The sequence below is a fragment of the Callospermophilus lateralis genome, chromosome 2 (assembly GCF_048772815.1).
Source record: "Callospermophilus lateralis isolate mCalLat2 chromosome 2, mCalLat2.hap1, whole genome shotgun sequence".
Taxonomy (NCBI): Eukaryota; Metazoa; Chordata; class Mammalia; order Rodentia; family Sciuridae; genus Callospermophilus; species Callospermophilus lateralis.
The window spans coordinates 45,229,949-45,250,824 of NC_135306.1; positions in this window are offsets into that span (position 1 = coordinate 45,229,949).

The window sequence follows — 20,876 nt, forward strand, 5'->3', positions numbered from 1 at the left end:
GGTTTACTCCCATTTCTAAAATTGTCAGGTTGAGGACCAGCTAGGATGGCTCATCATTGTTCTCCCTGGTCTCTCATCCTCTTTAAGCTACCCAAGGCTTCTAAATCAAGCAGCCTCAGGGCTTGCTAAATGAAGAAGACAAATATCAATGTGCTGATATCCTATTGGTCAAAAAAGGAATGGATATCCCTTATACATCCTGATAGAAAGAGCTATAGAATTTTACTCCAAAAGGGTAAAATTTGGTTGCTCAAAACATTACAATGCTCTTGACATATCGTATTTCATACATTTGATTCAAGTGGGTTATGAACTCCAATTTTTACCACGTGTACAGATTGTAGGATCACATTGGTTACACATCCATGTTTATACATACTGCCATACTAGTGTCTGTTGCAGCAGAATACAAAAGGGTATAATTTTAAAGAGGAAAGAAATTTGTGATTTTTCTTTGTTTTTTTACACAATATTCTATAGGGAGCTGAAAGTATGAGACATCTTATCCCCATTACAGGGTCATGACTGATACTCTTAAAAAAATTAGTGAGAAAAGCACAACAAATTTATTTCATCAAAATATTACTTAACAAAATATTACTTCAAAAATGAAGAGAAGACCCAAGGAAAACTATCTATCTTTACTCTTGCAGTCTATGAACAATAGATGGCTATGAAGAAATATGATTAGACCCACGTATAATGGACTGAGGGGGTAAACCAGCAAAGCCTGTCTGTTCAGATTCTTCCTGGCCTTTCTGTGTAGCTTTCCTTTCTCCAAACTGAAAGGCAGAGAACAATGCTCAGATTAAACAATTGATAACTCGTTTAATATGATCAGAAACATTGTAATATACATTTTCATTAGTGCATCTAACAGAGTGTATAGTTATACCGTGCAATTCTAAAAATCTTCTCTGCCGTTCAAACTGAAATTAAATTATTTTACAAATAAAAATAGAAAATAATTTTTTCATGTTCTTCTTCAATATATAATATTATCCATATTATACAGGCTGAGCTATAGGACTTTATCTTCAGGTATGTGTTATATAAATAATTAATAATTTCACCACTGGTTATAGGTTGAAGCATAAAGCTTATAGGTATACAGTGACATGACAAAAATACCTGCCTATGGTGCAATAGTACAATGGACTCCCTCCAAGTATCTCTTAACTCCATGGAAGGAAAATGAGGGAGGGGACAATTTCCAGATATTTGTAGAGTTATCTTGCTCTTATCCAGAACTACAGGTATAAACAGCTCCTTTTTAATCACTTGCATTTCTTTCAGAGACTTTTTAGAGATGCCAAATGAACTCTCAATAATAACAGAAAGGACATTCATTCAGTCTTTTAAAAACAATTCTGTAGGCAATGAGTTTATCAAATCTGCTTTAGAATGTACCTCCTTCTATCAAATTTGCCACTATCCTCTCTCCTGACTTCATTTACAAGTTTCACTCTACACTTTGCTCCTTCCACAAACTATCTTAACATCTATTTTATCTTATTTTTTAGTTGTAGTTGGACACAACATCTTTTATTTATTTTTATGTTTATTTTTATGTGGTGCTAAGGATCGAACCCAGTGCCTTGCACATGCTAGACAAGCGCTCTGTAACAGAGCCACAACCCCAGCCCCATTAACATCTGTTTTGATTGTTGCTTTGTTATTCTGTATAGTGAAGATTATGTTCTAAGATTATTGGTTGCACCCCAGGGCCCAGCCTGCTCTTACTTTGTGTCTACAACTCCTGGTGGACATATAATTCTCTTCTTCCTGTGTATTCACTTTTCTATATTCATCCTTCTTATATCCAACTAATCTTTCCTTGATAAAGTGAGGAAGAATTTCAATGGAATTTCAGCCAAAATTACATCATCTCTGGAAAATATCCTAATGTTTTATTATAAGCTACAAAGAACAGAAACAAAAAAAATCCATACTAAACAAACAAATGAAAACTCTTAGGTAAACATTTGTGTCTTGCTCTATCTAATCTTAATTGCACTTCAGACTTTAGAAGAACAAGGGGAAATGTGAAAGAGAAGGAACTGAAGTTGCTAGAATGCTTGGTTTGGACAAGGTATAGTATTTAGTCCTTGATTTACTTTATTTGATATTCACAAACGTCCAGTGAGTTAGGCATCATTATTGTTAGTATATAGATGTAAAAGCAGGTGTAAAAAGGTTACATATTCTTGCCTGGAGTGGTGTAATTAGTAAATGGTAAGGCTTAATTTGATTTCAATTTCTTATGGCTTAAGGGTTATGATTTTCATATGGACCATGTTTCACCATGTGTTTGTTTATCCAGACACATTACAACTTCATGGTAACACATTATAGGAAACAAATAAAAACTAGGAAGTTTATTTCAATAGAAAGGAATAACAAGAGGGGTTGAAAAAACATATGGGCTCCAAAAGCTATTAGACATTCTAATATGAAAATGCCAAATTTTGTCACATAAAATACCATCTCTTTAAAGATGACTCACTTACGCTCCTCAAACCTCCAAGAGTTTCACATTATTTTCATATCATATTGCTTTAGGAATCAAATATTAAAGTGACATTTTCCATAATTAAACCTAAAAAATCTAAGTTAGTGCATTACAAAAATACAAATGTTTTAGAGAAAGTGCTCTCTGTGAAATAGACAATGGATATTATGGGAATATAATATCCCATAATATTATATGTATACAATAAATTATATAATATTATATAATATAAATAAAATCAGTGATTTTATTTTATCTGAAATAAAAAGTGGAGTAGATCAAATGTCCTTTACAATCAAAGTCAACAATTTAAAAGTCCTCTCAAAGTAAAGTTTCTACTAAAAAATAATGGAAAACATGTGACTATATATAACTCTAACCAATGCAATATTATTTTAGGGAAGGAATATGTATCTACATATTGAGAGATGGGGGAGAGAAAATGAAAGGTTGAGATTTATCTAGTATATTTGTCCCTGATGGGAGGGGGAAAAACAGTCTGAAATTACATCTTTAATAGGGAAACCTCAAATATTGATCACAATCTGTTTCATTATCAAATATAATAATTTGTTTTAAATAAATTCACCTTAGTTATCATAGTCAGATACTATATTTCCAAATGAAAGTTCTTGTGCTTATGAAGTATTAAATGCTAAAATTCTGCAAATATTTTATGTTATGAATAAGAATCCACAACAGGCAATATTTTTATAAAATTGCATTTATCAACTAGGGAGAGGTCTTATTTAAGTTTATAAGTGATTTCTACTTGCCATAAACCTGCAATTTTATTCAAATGAAAATTTTACAAATAGCTATTAGCAGATGATTGGCACTTAAAAGATTGATATTGAGTTCAGAATAGCTCAGTAGGCTTTGTATATACCACCCCAGAACTGAAAGAGGAAATATACTGAAAATTTAATGAAGTACAGAGGCAAAGATATATTGAGACATATATATATATTAACATAAACTGCTCTTTCTTGAGTTACTTTGGTGTGAATTTGCTGCCTCAATCAAAATCTAATTAAATTTAAATAGAATTTCTATGAAATGGGTGCTGTGAAAAAATCAGCTGCCACTTCTGATAGTATCATATAGATATATTTTTGAATGGGCTAAAAGTATCATTATATGGTTTTTCATCAAGATTTTTGGAAAGAACATTTTTCTCTTTGGTTGAAGCATATATCTTAGCCTAGAAGTTGAATATGCAATACATTTTGCTGGTGGTTACATATTGTTTATGACCTTCTTCCCTATGTCTGTAATGTATTTGAATGCAGTTGAAATTCCATAGTGAAAAAGGACCCTACCTTATTTGAATAAGAACATTTTTGCAGTAAAGGCAGAAATGTATTCTGTAATCCTGTTTAGGGTAAAAAATTCCATTCATCTTTGACTTTAATAGATTGTGGATCTCTCAGAGGGAAATCTACCCAACACAATATCATTTTAGGGAAGGTGTGCTTTAATTTAATAAGGTGTAAAATGGATTACATTGTTTTCAGAAGGGGAAAAAAAGAACTGGGTTTAACAACTGTCCCTGAATAACTAAAAATGTATTCAAAACAAAATCCCTTTGATAATACCTATGAAAAAACAATGTAAACTCTGATTTTCATCAAAATCACACAGATCAGTCCTATATTGGACATACTCTTGGTCTACTGGCAATTAAAATAGAAAAATATACTTGATGCTGAGTTGGAGAATTGCAAATGTTAATGCAAAGCCTGTATTTCTTATTTCCTACAAATGTTGATTTTTTATTTGTTCAAATATGTTAAAGTAAAGGCAAAGATAACTCAAACAATGCATACTCTTAGCAAATGAATTCTATCTGGCTGTGAAATGAATTCTATGTTATATTTATAGCATATTTTTCTTAGTATGTTTCAGTTAGAAAAGTGCACATAAACTCAATTCAAGATGTAAGGCTAGAGGAAGGTAGCTCTCCTAGTTGTTCTGAGGCTCAGGATTCAAGCAGCAGGAGTATGGCTTCTCTGCAAGTTAGGTAAATTTCACTAAAACTCAATATTCGACAGTCAGTGCATCTTAAAGACTCAGAAATGAGAGGACATTGGACAAAGATGAAAGGGTCTGTTGGAGCCAAGTCAGTTGTGGCAACAGTAGTGGTAGCAGCACTGTTTCTGCACAGAGTCTGGGAAGGGACACAGAGAAACACAATGGACAGTTTTACTATGGAAAAACCTGAGATCAGAAAAGCAGCCCACCCTTAGCTGATGAAGTGGGGCTGAAAAAGTGCCCCATGTTTCCCAACTGGCCACAGAGAGTTGAAGCTATCTTGGGGCACCACACGGCAGCTGCTGCTCTGGGAACCAGGAGGTCTAAGCAAACATGGCTACATAGTCCTGTCAATCATCTTGTCTATGTCCTAGAGTGTACTGAGCAGAATGGGAGCAAAAGAGGAATAGAGAATGCCTTATCCAGAGGAATTCATGTTGGAAATGTGAAACGGAGCTCAACTTGATTCCCCTCTGAGTCTGGCAGCTCTTGTGACCAGATGTAGTGGGTTGGGAGTCTGAACAGGCAGATGAAAATACACTCAGGAACTAAGTCTGGGAAGCCTAGAAGGGCTGTGTTCATCAGCAGCATAGAGGGTGAAGAAGTAGCTCCCAAGTCCCCTGAGTGAAATCCTTGGGAGGCTCCTGAGATCAAGACTCCCAAAAGAGATTGACAACTCTCAGGCCCTAGGGGTGTGTTGACTAATCTCTCTAGAATAGGTACCAGGAGGCCTGAATAAATCTAAGCCCCACCTGCTTGAATCCACTCATCTCAATAGTGACCCCATCCAGGAGTGCATGGATCTAGTCTGTGCAGAATCCATCCCATTCTAGCTCATAGTGGAGAGAAGAGAAGCTGAGAATTTTTTAAAACAGCTTCAGTGTTATGCCACTCCAATTGGCAGCTTGGTGATCAACACACACACACACACACACACACACACACACACACACACACACAAAGGAAGATTTAAATACACTCCAGCCTTTGCTCTTCCACTCATTTTATAGCACAAGAAAAAGCAGAAAGACAGATAGTTGGGCATAGACAGAGGCCATCTACTCTTGTTGACTATTTTCACTACCTCAGGGGAGAGAATTCCTTCATTTTTCATTCAGAATCTTTTTTTTATGATTTTTTTTTATTTTGTGTGTGCTTTTGCTGTGCTGATTTCTTGACATACATATTTCTTCTTTATTTTTTCAATTTGTAGCATTTTTAACTGTAGTTATTTTTCCTTGCCTTATCTTTCAAGGGTTAGAGTTTTGGGTTAGTACATTTTGGCTTGGTTTTGTATATTTTCATTTGTCCATTTCTCCTCTTTTTCTTTCTTTCTTTTCTTCTGCTAACAATCAAATTCTATTTTTCTCTCTTTCACTGTCCTTTTACTTTATTTCTATTTTTTCCTCCTCCTTCCTTTTAGCCACCACATGCTACATCTCTTTTAGATTTTCTCTGATCTTTTGAAATTGTAAACTCCTTTATACCTTCCGATGACATTTTCTTTTCTCTTAATTAACTGTATTCTTTTAGCACTAATCATTTTATATAACTTCTGGCCTCACCACTAATGCTGTTGCAATTATTACTATTGTGGAAGACATAGTTGACATCTGTTGTTTGCTTTAATGCCAGATATAGTTAATAGTTACTTATTGTTTTGCTATTGGCAATCATTGCTCCTATGATTTCTGCTTCTTGTGGCAATTAACACTGAAGATGTCATAGTAGGAACCAAGTATTTAGTTCACTGCTGTACATTGTGTGCATTGGTTGTTGCTATTGTTTGTTTCCACCTATTTTGGGAGGCCCTGAGAACTTATAGGGATACTAAAAGTTCACAGAGTTGAAACTGTGCTGCTGAACTAACTCAATCAAAAGAGAATGCACCTTGCTTCATACACAAAAAAATGCCACTCAATCTTCAGGTATCATTTTATAACAAGACAGAACAGACAAAAATGCAAACTAATGACCAGATCCCAAAGCTACAAAAAAACCCACCTACAAAAAACCATTTCTATAGCAAAAACAGAGGGGAATAACACAGTCTATGCACACCACACCTACAAGGAGGTTCTTAATCTAGATCAATCTAGGACACTTTGGCAAGTGAAAACTGTGCCCTATAAAAATCCACACATGTGTGGAAGAGAAATCCCTTCCAATAGATGCATAAAACCTAACACATGAATAAAAGAAATATAAAAAAACAAGTTAACATAACACCTTTAAAAGTTCCTAGTTCACCAACAAATAACCCCATAATAATAAAATTGGAAAAAATATCAGATAAATATTTCAAAAGAATCATTATAAAAATAATCTGTAAATTCTAAGACAATACAGAAAAACAATTGAACAAATTTAAAAATTCAGTACAAATACAAATGAGAAATTCAATAAGGAGAAAATTGTTTAAAAAGAACTGAACAGAAATCTTGGAAATGACAGATATAATAAATCAATAAAATATTCAGTTGAAAGTCTCTCTAACAGAGTATACCATGCTAAAGACAGAATCACAGAACTGGTTGAAAAAATGGCCTTGAACACAGAGATAGTGTTAAATTAAAAAAATTAAGTAACCATAATCAGAATATACAAGAGTTCTGGGCTAAGATGAAGAGAACAAATTTAAGAATCATTGGAATTGAAGTGTGTTATGAGAGGTGTATAAAATCTTTAGGGAAATAATAAAGTATGCCAAGTCTTTACAATGAAATAAATATCTAGACATGAATGCATTCAGAATCCCAAAGATACAAAATCAAAATAGAACCTGTCCACAGCATATTATAATTAAAAAGTCTAACATACAGAACAAGGAGAGAACTTTGAAAGCCTCAAGAGAAAAACATCAGGTCACAATTTAGAGGCAAACAATTAGAATCACTTCTGACTTCTCAGCACAAACTCCAAAAACCAGGAGGTCATGGTATCATGCTTCCCAAGTCCTGAAAGAATTGTCAAATAAGACTGTTATATCCAGCAAAACCATCATTCAAAATCAAAGAAGTAATAAAAACCTTACAAGAGAAACAGAAAGTAACAGAATTCATGACACTAAAACAGCATTACAGAACTTGCTTAAAGAATTACTGCACACAGAAGAAATTAAAAATAAACCTCAGGGCTCACAAAAGAACAAATATCATTTGAAAAGTAACTAAGAAAATGAGAAACAGTACAAAATTAAACATGATAAGTTAATCAAAATGTCATGAATTAGTAAACATCTCTCTATAATAACATTGAATGTAAATGGTCTCAACATTCCAAATGAAAGACATAGGATTTCAGGATGGGTTAAAAAACAAGACCCAACTTTATATGTTGTTTGCAAGATACATATCTTAAAGGCAAAGATAGCCACAGGCTGAAAGTAAAAGGAAGTAAATTGATATCATGTGTGAATGGAACTTGAAAACAAGCAGAAATAGCTATCATCATATTGGAAAAAGCATATTTCACACCAATTTAATCATAAGAGACAAATAAATTGAACTTCATATTAGTAAAGAGAAAAGATCCAAAAAGAAGATATAGCAATAATAAATACTTGTGTCCCAATCCTGGGTGCAAATCAGTATGGAGGATCCTCAAAATATGAGAAATAGAACCATTATATGACCCAGGTATATCACTTCTTAGTATTTATACTGAAGAATTAAATTCATCCTACTACAGTGATACATGCATACCCATATTTATAGCAGCAGAACTCACAGTAACCAGAGTATCGAACCAGGCTAAGTTTTCATCAATAAATGAATAGATAAAGAAATTGTGGTATATATACTCAATGAGATTTTATTCAGCCATAAAGAAAAATAAAATGATAGCATTTTCAGGAAAAATGGATGAAACTAAAACCTATCATGTTATGTGAAATATGTCAAACTCAAAAGGATCATGTTTTCTCTCACAAGCAAAACTAGAGAGTGAAAAGGAAAACAAAAGTGGAGTTGGATATCCTAAAATTCAAAGGGAGATCAGTAGAGGAAACGGACCGACCAAGGTGTGAGAGATGGGGAGGTAAGAGGGAAATGCTATGAGTGATATTGGCCATATTATACTGTTATATTGTGCACAAGTATGAATATGCAACAACAAATCCAACCAATATCTACAGCTATAATGGACCAGTAAAGAATATGAGGAAAAAAGCAAACTGTGCATAGAATATAGGTTCCACACCTTACCTTATCACTAAGAAACTCTATTATGTTTAATTTATAAGGTTAAAAAGAGTTAAGACTGGTTCACACTAGATGAAAAAGAATGGTAATTATGAAAGCTGGAATCAGTATTCTTGTTGGATTTTAATAGGGTCTACTGCATAAAATCATCTCTCAGACAATAAGAATGTATCTAGGGACCCACTGGAGTTCTCAAAATTTCTATTCATATTTAAATATGATTGAAAACTCTCTCCTATGCATTTTGTTCTTCATTTTTACTTTAACAATATTATATTAAGTATTTGTGGGTATAAGTTAAAGATCTCGGAATAAAATCTTCCTGGACTTAATATGGATCTTAATCTCATAACTGGTGTCCCAGTGAGAGAAAACAGTGATTTGAAATACAGAGATACAGAGAGAAAATCATATGAAGATTTAGGTAGACAGTGAGTGATGCATTTATAAAACAAGAAAGGTCAAGGGTTGCCAGAGCCACCAGGAGCTAGGAGAGGCAAGGAATGGTATATCTCTCAGTTTCCCAAGGGAACCAACCCCACCAACACCTTGATTTCAAATTTCTGGTCTCCTCAACTTTAAAAAAAATAAATCTGAGTTGTTTTAAGATATCAAGCTTGAAGCAATTTGTTAAAGCAGCCTTAAGTATCTAATACATCTTCCCATGAGTTAGGATACATAATCAATTCAAATACTCATGATAATATCTTCAGGAAATAAATAGATGTAATCTACACACAGCAATATGTGTGTTTATGTGTGTGTGTGTGTGTCTACAAAACTTTTAATGCTCACCTGAATTACTATTTCCAAGTAACCATTCTTTACTTTTTGTTTGTTTAGCTTATTTATGTTTTATAGTAGTTTCATATACTCTCTTTCATAATTATATGTATAAGCATTATACATGTAAAAAAATAGTTTTCTAAGATAAATTTAAGTAGCTTGAAAGGATGTATAAAATATAGTTAGATCATAAAATTAAAGGGAAATAATATTATAAGAAAAAAAGCAAAAGTGTAAGGATAAGGGGCAATAAAAATGTAGCTGGTGATGAATATTATAAGGATTTGTACATTCTTTTATCTGCAATAATGATCTATCCTCAGTCATACTCTCCATTTGCATAATCAATTGAATAACGACATATACATTGCTATAATTGGAGGAAATTTTTCAGGCAGCTATACATAAAGACAACAGTATGTGATAAAATGGAATAAATAATTTTCAATATTATATAGTAGATACATGTTAGAAAGATGTGTTTCATAAACTTTTTGTAAACCCATTAAAAAGGAAACCGTAATAAAGACAATTGTTTTAAGGGATGTGCAGAGAAATAGGTGATAGTTAAATTATGCTGTTCTCCAGTGAACTGAATTATTATGGCCATTAATTTTTGAATACCTAGATTAAAAGGGATGAACTACATGAACTTTCAAGAAAACACATTGTGTTTTCATCACTTGTAAGATTTCAACAAATACTGAGTAACATTGCCTTCAAGATTGTAGTCCCAAGTTGTGACTACAGTTCTTGGTATTAATCCCAGTTGGAACAAAGACTCTACACCTTCATAAATAAATGCACTATGGATGAGTTAATACTCTTTCAAAAGTAAAAGAATCAAATGAAGAATCTTAATTAAACATGGTGTCTTTCCACCTCTGCTCTGAGTTGTGGTGGGAACAGAATTCCCTCTGACAGTTGTTTAAGATCTGTTTCAAACATGGATGAGTGCATAATCAAAAAAACTAAAATCTTATGCTATGTAGAATTGCTGACATAGTTTGAAAAAACACTTTGAACAAATTAAATCTTAATAAATTACTCATAGGATTGTATCCTTCTGAGGTATACTATTTCTAACTGTATAGTATGATATGATATGTATCCTTTCTCAGTGAAAACATTATAATTGAGATATCTTGTTTTATTGAAATTGTTATTTTGAAAGCCACTTAATAATGGATGATAGTGATAAGTCTACAAAGCAACATGATTATTATCAAAATTTATCTTTATTTATTATGATACTTTGTGGTCAGTTGACTACTCAAATTATAAAAGTATAATATGCATATAAATAATAGTTACTTTCTGAATGTTAAATGGAAGAAAGTACACCTACAAATTAAAACATGTAAAATCAAGCATTCAGAAAAAGAATTTGAAAGAAAGGTTCCTATAGCAGTCACTGCCAGTGGCCCATAGCTATTTCTTCTATATTCATATCTGTTCCATATGTTCTCCAAAGGCTACTTACTGTGAAAATATGTAACCATCTTGTTCCAGGTTTTTCTGCTGAAAGATCATATTATGCCTTCAAGCAAGAAAACCAGAAATGCCAGAGAATCGATGCCTTTGGAAAGGTTCATCAGTAATGAAGTTTCTGAACAACAACAACAAGAGAGTGGACAGAGGGTAAAGTAAGAATTAGTTAGGGGTCAGTGAACTGTGTTAAAAAGTGTCCCTCCAAAATTGATTAATATTGGGACATCAGAATGTGACTTTAATTGGAAATCGTGTCTTTGTAGATGTAAATAGTTAAGATGAGGTCATACTTCATAAGGATGAGCCCTAAATCCAATGAATGTTTTCTTTATAAAAAGGCCATGTGTAGACACACAAAGAAGAAAACCATGTAACAACAACCAAGAAGGGCAAAGATTCCCTGAAGTCACCAAACCCTACTTGAGTTATGTCTCTGCTAAACTCTGAATCTTAGCATTTCACACAGTCCAGATGTACTAAAGAAACCAACCAACCAACCAACCAACAAATATGCACTACAAAAACAACCTGGATTGCTCTTAGAAACAGATCCTGGATCTGCTTATTTTCGTGGAAGAGAAGAGTAATGAAACCATATCCACTTTCAGATTTTAAAGGTAAATTGGAGCCATTTCCAAGTAAATTATTCCAATATTTTGAATAACTGGTTAAACTAGTAACTTCTCCACAGCGAAGGGCAAGAGGGTAATTGGAAAATGGACCCTTTCTTGGCTAGTCCTCTTCTATCAAAGATTATTATTCCCTGCTTTGTTCTCTTTAATGGAGAATGACCTTCCTAGTCAAGCCCCCACCTCTGAATATTGCAGCTCTAATGAGGACAAACCAGAGAATAACCAGACTACAAACCCTGAGGGAAAAACTAGAAAGACCAGGATCCTACCAATTCTCCTCTAATTTGAGCAGAGTCACCATTTCATACAGCATCTACAAGACCAACACTCTGGGGAAGGTCCCTATGAAGTTGTTCTCAAATTCTTTAAGAACACATCATTATAAAATACACTTTGAATGCATTTCAAAGCCACACTATTAAAGAAATCACTGCCATTTATTTTTTATTAAAAAAATCATGCCAAACTACCAATAATGGGATCCAAATTCTTTGCAGGTTCTTAATTCATTACATGAATGATGTAATGCCTCAGACAATTCAGGAGAGACCATTTTATTCAGATTACTACAATAGAATGTTTATTAAAGACATATGTATTAAAAAGACACTACAAAACCTTAGTAAACAAAGGGGTCATAGGGAAAAGTAGAAAACTAGACCCAAATGAAAACATAGCCCATAGAACAAAACAACCAATATTCAAATTTTCAAATTAAAAGAAAACTCTGATCTCCATTTATTATCACATCTCACTATTATGGTCATACATAAATACAAGGACCCCAAAAATAATTTTCTTTACCTTTACCTGTAAGTAACAGTTAAAAAAGTAAAAACCTATTTATTTTTTTTTAATGAGAAATTAAAAATCAAACTTTCTCCTCTAAATGTCTTCTTTTGTGGCTTAATTAGAGAACAACTAACAATATGGAAGTTAATCTGACCTATGCTTTGAGAAAGTAGCAAAGGTTGTTAAGAAATTTGTCATTATTCTGAGATATTTTTCCATGTTCCAAGAAACAGCTAACTGAAATGAGCCACTTTGATCTTGCACATGACAAAATAACCCTTCTGCATTTTGAATGGAGACTTGCTGTCCATATTTCCTATTGACTCCTTTATTTATCTGCCTCTGTAAAGCTCTAGGTTTTCTCCCTCTTCTTTGACATATTCTTTTGGAATGTTATTTCTATTAAAACAGCTTGAATAAATCATCTCATAATTATTAGGGGCATTTTGCCTTTCACAAAACTAATCAAAAGCCTACACTGAGTTTGAATCCCATTAACAACACCTGTTGCCTGAAACATCTCCAGTAACTCAGTTGCTGCTGATTCAACACTTTGAAAGTTGATCCCCTACAAAGTGGTTACTAGGTTCTCTTATGGGTCAAGCTTTCCTCTTTTTTAAATTTACAAGTAGTTACTAAGACACAGGAAAATATCATGAAGTCAACTCCACAGACATGAAGTGCAAGAAATGCAGGCAAATCCACAGGTCCTTGAGGGGTTTACACCCTAAGTATCAACTCCTTTAACAACTACAAATAAATGTGTTTTATGAACTACACCACATAGTTCTAAAGCAGCTCTGAAAATAGACTAGAAAAATTCACAATCAATATTTTAAACTGTATTTTTTCTCTTTTAAAAATTAATATCTTTATTAAGGTAAAAATATATAAAGCAAACATAATTAATGTATATAAGTTGGTCAGTTTGGAGATGTGTGTGTGTGTGTGTGTGTGTGTGTGTGTTTGTGTGTATGTGTGGATCCCTGTGAAAACCATCACTATAATCAAGGGAACAGACATATATTTATCATCTGCAATTTTTCTCATGCCCCTTTGGTTGCTATTTTTGTTTTCATTTTCTGTAGTAAGACCACTTAATATAAGATCTATCCTACTAGTAACTTTTTAAAGTATTGTTACCTAAGTATGACATTATGTTAGACAGAAAATCTTTAGAAATTATGCATCTTACTTAACTAAAACTTAACACTCATTGAATTACCCTCTCCCCCACATTTGCCCTACCACTCAGCCCCTGATGGCCACCATTTTATTATGTTTCTATAAATTTGACCTTATGAAAGTGGAATCTATTTGTCCTTCTGTGACTGGATTATTTCACGTAACATAATAACCTCCAGGTTCATCAAACAAGATTGATTACTTTGCCTTTTCAATAAAAAAAAATAATAGTTCCATAAATGTATACTGTTTTTCCCATTAATTCATCAATGGTTATTTAAATTATTTCCATAATTTGGCCAATGTGAATAAAGATACAATGAACATGAGAGTAAAGATATTTCTTTGAGGTTCTTATTTCAATTCTTTTAACTACATGCCCATAAGCAGGATTGCTAGTTCATATATTAATTCTATATTTCATTTTGTGAAGGACAGCTATAATGCTTTCCCATAGTGGTTGCACCATTATACATTCCCTTGAATAATGTACAAGTTTTTCTGATTTCTCCACATTTACCAATACTTGTTTTCTTGCTCTTTTGAGAACAGACATCCAAAGAGTTGAAGATGATATCTCTTTGTGGTTGTGACTTGCATTTCTCTGTTGAATAAAGATTTTTAATATAATTGTTGAACATTTCCATGTCTTCTTTGAAAAAAAAAGTCTCTATATATAGGTCCTTCATTCACCATTTTTAAATCTGTTATTTATATTTTTGCTATTGAGTCACAGTAGTTCCTTATAAAATTTTTATAAGCCTCTTACTGGTTATGTATAGTACATAATACTTTCTTTTCATACGTTGCCTTTTCTCTCAGTACTATTTGTTTTTTGCCATGCCAGACCCTGTTAATTTGAAGTAGTCCAATTTGTCTAGCTTTACTTTTGTTCATGTGCTTTCAATGAAATACATGAAATTTGTTGGCAAGATCAATGACAAGAAGCTTTTCCCCAATGGTTCTTCTTGGAGTTGAAGATTCAGGTGTTACCTTTAAACTTTTAATCTTTTTAGGGTTGATTACTGTGTATGGTGTCTGATAATAGTACAGATTAATCATTTTGTATGTGGTCATCCATTTTTTTAGGAAGATGAAATATATCAACTATGATTCAAGTTTGAACAGCTCTAGTTAGCAGATTCATATCACCAATGACTCTCCTTCAATCACTTCCCATTGGTGCATTTAATGATCAGTAGCAGTTTCCCATAAGAATTTTATATTGGTAAAGTCTTTTTCAAGACAATAAAAGTTATGAGTATCTTTGTATTTTATTTGGTTTTTTGAGAACCCATTTTCAATTTTTACATAGAGAAGCTATAACCTCAGTAAAATTTTATTATTTAGCTGTTAATTCATTTAACTATCTAGTCATAATCATCAAATTTAACATTAGGAATATGGGACACATATTTCTTTTGGCATTTAGAGTTAAAGATGGCTTTAAGTTATCCAAAATCTGTGGTAGAAAAGAGAAGGAATTTCTGAGGTACTTCTCAAATAATAAGAAAAATACTGAAATCAACCCAATTTAACTTATTCTATCATCTGACATTGCTGTGTAAATATTGCCATTAAAAAGTTTCTGGGACACTGGGACTTGGTTAAAACAAGAAGGGAAGCAGTGGGGGTATAACTCAGTAGTAAAGCATTTTTCTAGGTTGCACAAGGCACTGGGTTGGATTTCTGAACTTGAGGGAAGAAAAAGGAAAGGAAAATAAAGAGAGAGAAATGGAAGGATGCAATACTTTCTGACTCAAATATATCTGAGAGTTAACAAGTATAAACACATTTTAAAACTACAATTTATATTACTCATTGAAAAGCACAGAGTGAGCAAAATTTTCCTCCCATTTCCTTCCTATTAATAGTAAATACAATCAGGGCATAGTGGCACTCAAGCTCAACTGTAATCCCAGTGATTTGGGAGGCTGACTTCAAAGCCAGCCTCACCAACTAGCAGGCGCTAGGCAAACTCACTGAGTCCCTGTCTCTAAATAAAATACAAAATAGGGCTGGGCATGTGGTTCAGTGGTCAAGTGCTTCTGAGTTCAATTCCTGGTACCCCTCCCCCACAAAAATAGTAAATACTAGAGTATAGTCCATTAATGAATTCATATGAGAGTCTTACAAATAAATACCTACCTCTAAAATATATCCTTTATAGAAGACATTATACCATTTTTCTATCATTTGTGCCACAAACCTTACCATTGCAAGTTGAGAAGCTTGACAAAATTTCTTGTATCATAACTCAAGGCAAATGTAAGGTTTGGTTCTCCTTGTAGACCTTTTAAAGGTCTATTCCTCTTTAAGTTAAAAAGCAAATGACAGTAAAATAAGTATTTGTTACCATATTCATTTCCTCTGATTTATTTTGATTGAATATCAGTCATTTCATTCTCCAAAATTAGACATTAAACGTTGTTGCTTCTAGTCAATAAATTTATCTTCAGCCCTATTTTCTAAGCATTTGATTATTTAACATTCTCACTGATGTATTAATTGTGGAAATATACAAAAAAATATGGGACCTTTCTTGCTCCATCATTATATTGTGTTCTAGTAGTTATAGAGTAGCAAGTCATTCTGGTTATGAGAGCTAAACATCAATATTCTTGTAACTTTGTGAAAATTACCTGATTTGTTCTCAAGAATATACAAAACAAATGTGAGGGAAAAAAATCCTTCATGGAACAAAGATATAGACTATAAATATAGGCCATTTCGTGGATGTTTTTTTCCTAAGATGACCTCTTGGATCACATAAAATTGTTTCCCTTTTTGCTTTTCTATCTTTTTCTTTTTCCTCTTTCCTCATTAAACACAAATTAGAAAATGAGTAAAAATGCAAATGAGCAAAAATTGTCACTTTTAAAAACTGGAAATGAAAACAGGATCTGATTTCTCCTGGATTTTCATTCCAGGATGCGTGGAAGTAGGAGAGCAAAAGGCAACAGGCCAGAAGTAGAAGTACAGGAACATCAATTGCAGCAAGCAACTAAGGGTCAACATTTGGTGGACACAGGGAGAAATAAGTAGAATTTGGATGTATAGCAGAGCACCACTTGCAGATGATCAGGTCTGGAAGGTGCAGGATATAGAAATGCAGTAGCACAACACAAGAGAATGTTTTTTTTTCTTTTCTTTCTTTTGTTTTTCAATTATTAAGAGACTCTATATATTCTGCTGTTTTTATGCCCCTTGCTAGTGGTAGAGAGTCTCTAGTCCCATGACTATTGAATATTAGAAGAAAGATACAAGAGACAAACATGGGAATCTTGGGCATGCCATCATCATCATCATTGTCATTGTCATAAATATATTATCCTCAATACCATTTTTATAAATTTGTACCATGAACATTGTGCCAAATAATTGACAACCAATTTCTTCAATTATTCATGTAATTACTCAATAAATACATATATTTTTAGCTAATAAAAGGAAAAACTTGCTATAGTTCTTATGTCTAATAAATGTAATCAGGATGAGCTAATGATTGGATTTAAAAGTTCAGTTCTTAAACTTTACTATTATGTTTCCTGTTTTTGTTTTTTCTCTTTACAAGCATGGTTAAGCAACATCTTTAGATGCATAGGTAAGCCTCATTTCTCTATCAAGTTAAATTATGAAGGTAAAGGTACTATATCTATAACCCTTAAAAAAAAACAGGTCCAGCCTAAAAGACTTTTAAACATTCAATTAAGGATACTCGGTTTTCACAGGAATTTTATATATTTAGAAAGTCTCAAGTATGCTTTTAGTTAAACTAATGTTTCCCATACAAACATGCCACATTTTCTTTTAATTAAAGTTTGACCACCCACGTATAAATCATTGTATGGGTCATGGTGATCACAATTAATCATGGGGATTCTAAGACTGTTTTTTTTCTTCAGTTTTATATTTGACTAATAAAACTTGAAAACAATATTGCCTCGACTCTTTTGTTTTTAGACATGAAGTATATATATAGCAACTTCTGCTTATAGAAGGAAAAAAACTCATGAAATTTAATCTCTATTGAAATATTCAAAAGATACTCTGTTTTTCACAGACTCATCCATTCATTTATTCACTCAACAAAAATATATTGAATGTAATCCACCCATCTTGCACTGGTCTAGTCTCTGAGAGTAAAGCAGTAAACCCATATGAGTCAAAGACTGTAAACACTATAGTATGAGCTAGGTAGAAATATTACTGGAAAAATAAAACAGAAAAGATAGTAAGCACAGAGTCTGTTACGTGATAGGATGGTCAGTGAAAGATTCCTTGAGAAGGGGACATTTGAAAAGAAACCCAATAAACTGACATGGAAGCCCCAAATATGCACTGGGGTTATGGTTGGATCTCAAATGTCCCTCAAAGGCCTTGTAAATTCTTTCTCTGCCCTTTTGAGATGTAAATCTTCTAGCCTCTTGCCAGTTTTACAGCTATGGGATGTCTTTTGACAAGGACTTGGGAGATATCCCTTTGAAATATGATCATCAAAAATTGCACAATATTTGCCAGCCTGAGAAGGTAGAATTTTAAACTCAAATATATGAGTTGCATTTAGTGAACAGAGATGGTCTAACTCCATTTTTAGTTAACTCACCACCCCCCAATATTCGTCAACAATTTTTCGCTAACTCACCCAGTGCTTAAAAACACTTTCATTTCTTTTTTAATTTTCTTAATTTCTAGGGAGTTGGGCTCAACCTCTTTCCAATATTGCAACAGTCTTAAATAAAGCCTTCTTGTCAATTCATCTTATCAAGTGCAATTTTTCTTTGACACACTCTAGCTTCTATGGAACATGCTGTATTTTTATAATGGATGCATAATCCTACTTAGCACTCGTGGAGACTGACACTGCAAAACAAAAACATTTCTCCACACAAAAGGAACTTTTTATGCTGTGGCCCCAAGCCAACTAACATCTACTATTTCCCTATCATATAATGTCTAAGGGAGAATAATTGTTTCTTGTCCAACCTGAAGACTGATATTGTCATAATAATGGTATCCAAAGCCATTTCACCACTGTAGTGAATTTCCTCTAAGAGTGTTAGAATAGTTTCTGTGACAGTGAGCAATTTCAAAATTATCTCATCTAGCTTGAGTTGGTCTCTGTGGTTTGAAGTGACAAATAACTCATAACAAGTTGATAACTAGTATTTGCTAAGTACTTACCAAGCACTGAGAACTTTTAAAAACTTTTCTAAAAAAGCACTGATTTGAAAGGTTAGAACTTATTAAGAGTTCTAAGTCTGAAAAACCACAAATAAAAGGATACATCAATTACCACCCATCACAGGTTGAGAATTGACTCTACATCTACACACATAGCCAACAAACTATAGAAATAATTTAAAAGTTAAAAACAAAAAGAGAAAAAATATTAATATAATGGATATATTTGAAATTTGGTCTGCCTAATTCCAAAATCCTTACTCTTATAATAATAACAATCCTATTTAAAATGTAAACAAAAAAGTTCATGAATTGTAATGTGTTCCTTTCAAAGATACATAAGTGGCCACCTTTTTGTGTTCTAAATACAGTGACATGCACAATACCCTTGGTTAAGCACATTCACTAGTCCTGACCTGGGTTTCTTTCAATCTTTCTTTCTTTTTGGTATTAAGGATCTAACCCAGAGTTGCTTTACCACTCAGCTACATCCCTAGTTCTTTTTACGTTTTTTTTTTATTTTGACACAGGTTCTCTCCAAGCTGTTGAGGTTGGCCTCAAACTTGCAATCCTCTTGTCTCAACCTCCCAAGTGACTGGGATTATAGGCATGTGCCACCATGCTAGGCCTAATCCATTTAAATGTGTAGGATACATTTATATGTTGTATGTTATAATCCATTTATTGTTTATTGAATAAAAAGATTTTGAATGAAAATATCCTGCATGCTGTCTTTCCTCCAGGAAACAGGGCTTTCCTTTTAACCCTCAACTCTAACTTATTTTCTTTCTTTCCTTCTTTTTTTCTTTCTTTTTCTTCTCCCCCTCTCTGTCTCTGATTACCATGTATGTATTAATTGCACATAGTGATGGAGTTCAAGGCTCTAAACCCACATGTGCACACAGTGTACACTGGCCAAATCCAACTTATTTCATCCACCCTCACTCATCCCTTCTCCTTTCCTAGTAATCACTGCTCTTCACTCAGGCGAACTTTTTTAGCTTCCTCATCTGGGAGAGAATGTGGTACTTGTCTTTCTGTGTCCAATGACTTATCTCTATTCCATGGATCTGCCTTGTTTTCAATTCATTTTTGAGTCTATCCCAATTAATATTTATTTTTAACCCTCTAATTATTTATAGTCTAAATCCTTAACTCTCATTGATTTGATATTTTGCCAATGTCTATTAAATACTCCTTTTTCTTGTTTTTGTTTGTTTGTTTGTTTGTTTTTTTTATGACAACCTTTCTCTTGATTATTGTCTCATCTCATTGGCTCACCTTCTTGGGTTCCTTTGCTGGTTACATTTCACCTCCCCAAATTACAGTTTAAAAGTCTCAGGGTTTAGTATGTTTGATATCTTCTGTTGATAATATAATAACTCTGTAGGAAGTCTCAACCCACTGCACGTTTTCAAATTCTGTCTAAATATTGATCCCTCAAATGTTTACTTATAGCCCAAACATTTTCTCAGAACTCTGGATTTATACATATATACAATTACCTATAAAATATATCTACTTTAGGAGACAGTTGCAGTTGTATATAATTTAAAATAAACTCTATTTAAAAAACACATAAAAATGTTTACCATGTTAGCTTCAAAATTTATGCATGTATTAACTCTACCAATGATCATGATGACTCTCTATTAGGACTCATCTGCATCTGTCCTGTTTCACCATATTACACACAGCTATCCCCACTATGCTGAAAAGAGGTTATAATTCAAAGCAGGATGTTTTTACATTAATCTACTGTGAGTCTCCAACTTACCAATTAATTTTTTTTATGTATTGTAAGAAGAGGACATCTGAGAAGTATTTTATAGTGTTAAAACATTGTCCTGTGAAACATACCAGTGAAATGAAATTGGGATAAATATTTTTCACTAAAAAAAATGTATGTGATGCTAAAACAATTTGTGACTAGACCTAAAAGTAAATTTGATTTATCTACTTTACTTTTTTTTTTTTTTTTTTTTTGGTCCTTTTAGACTGCATAGGCCAGGAAGTGCTTGAAATACCATGGCTATTTTTCAGTCTGGTTCATTAAGA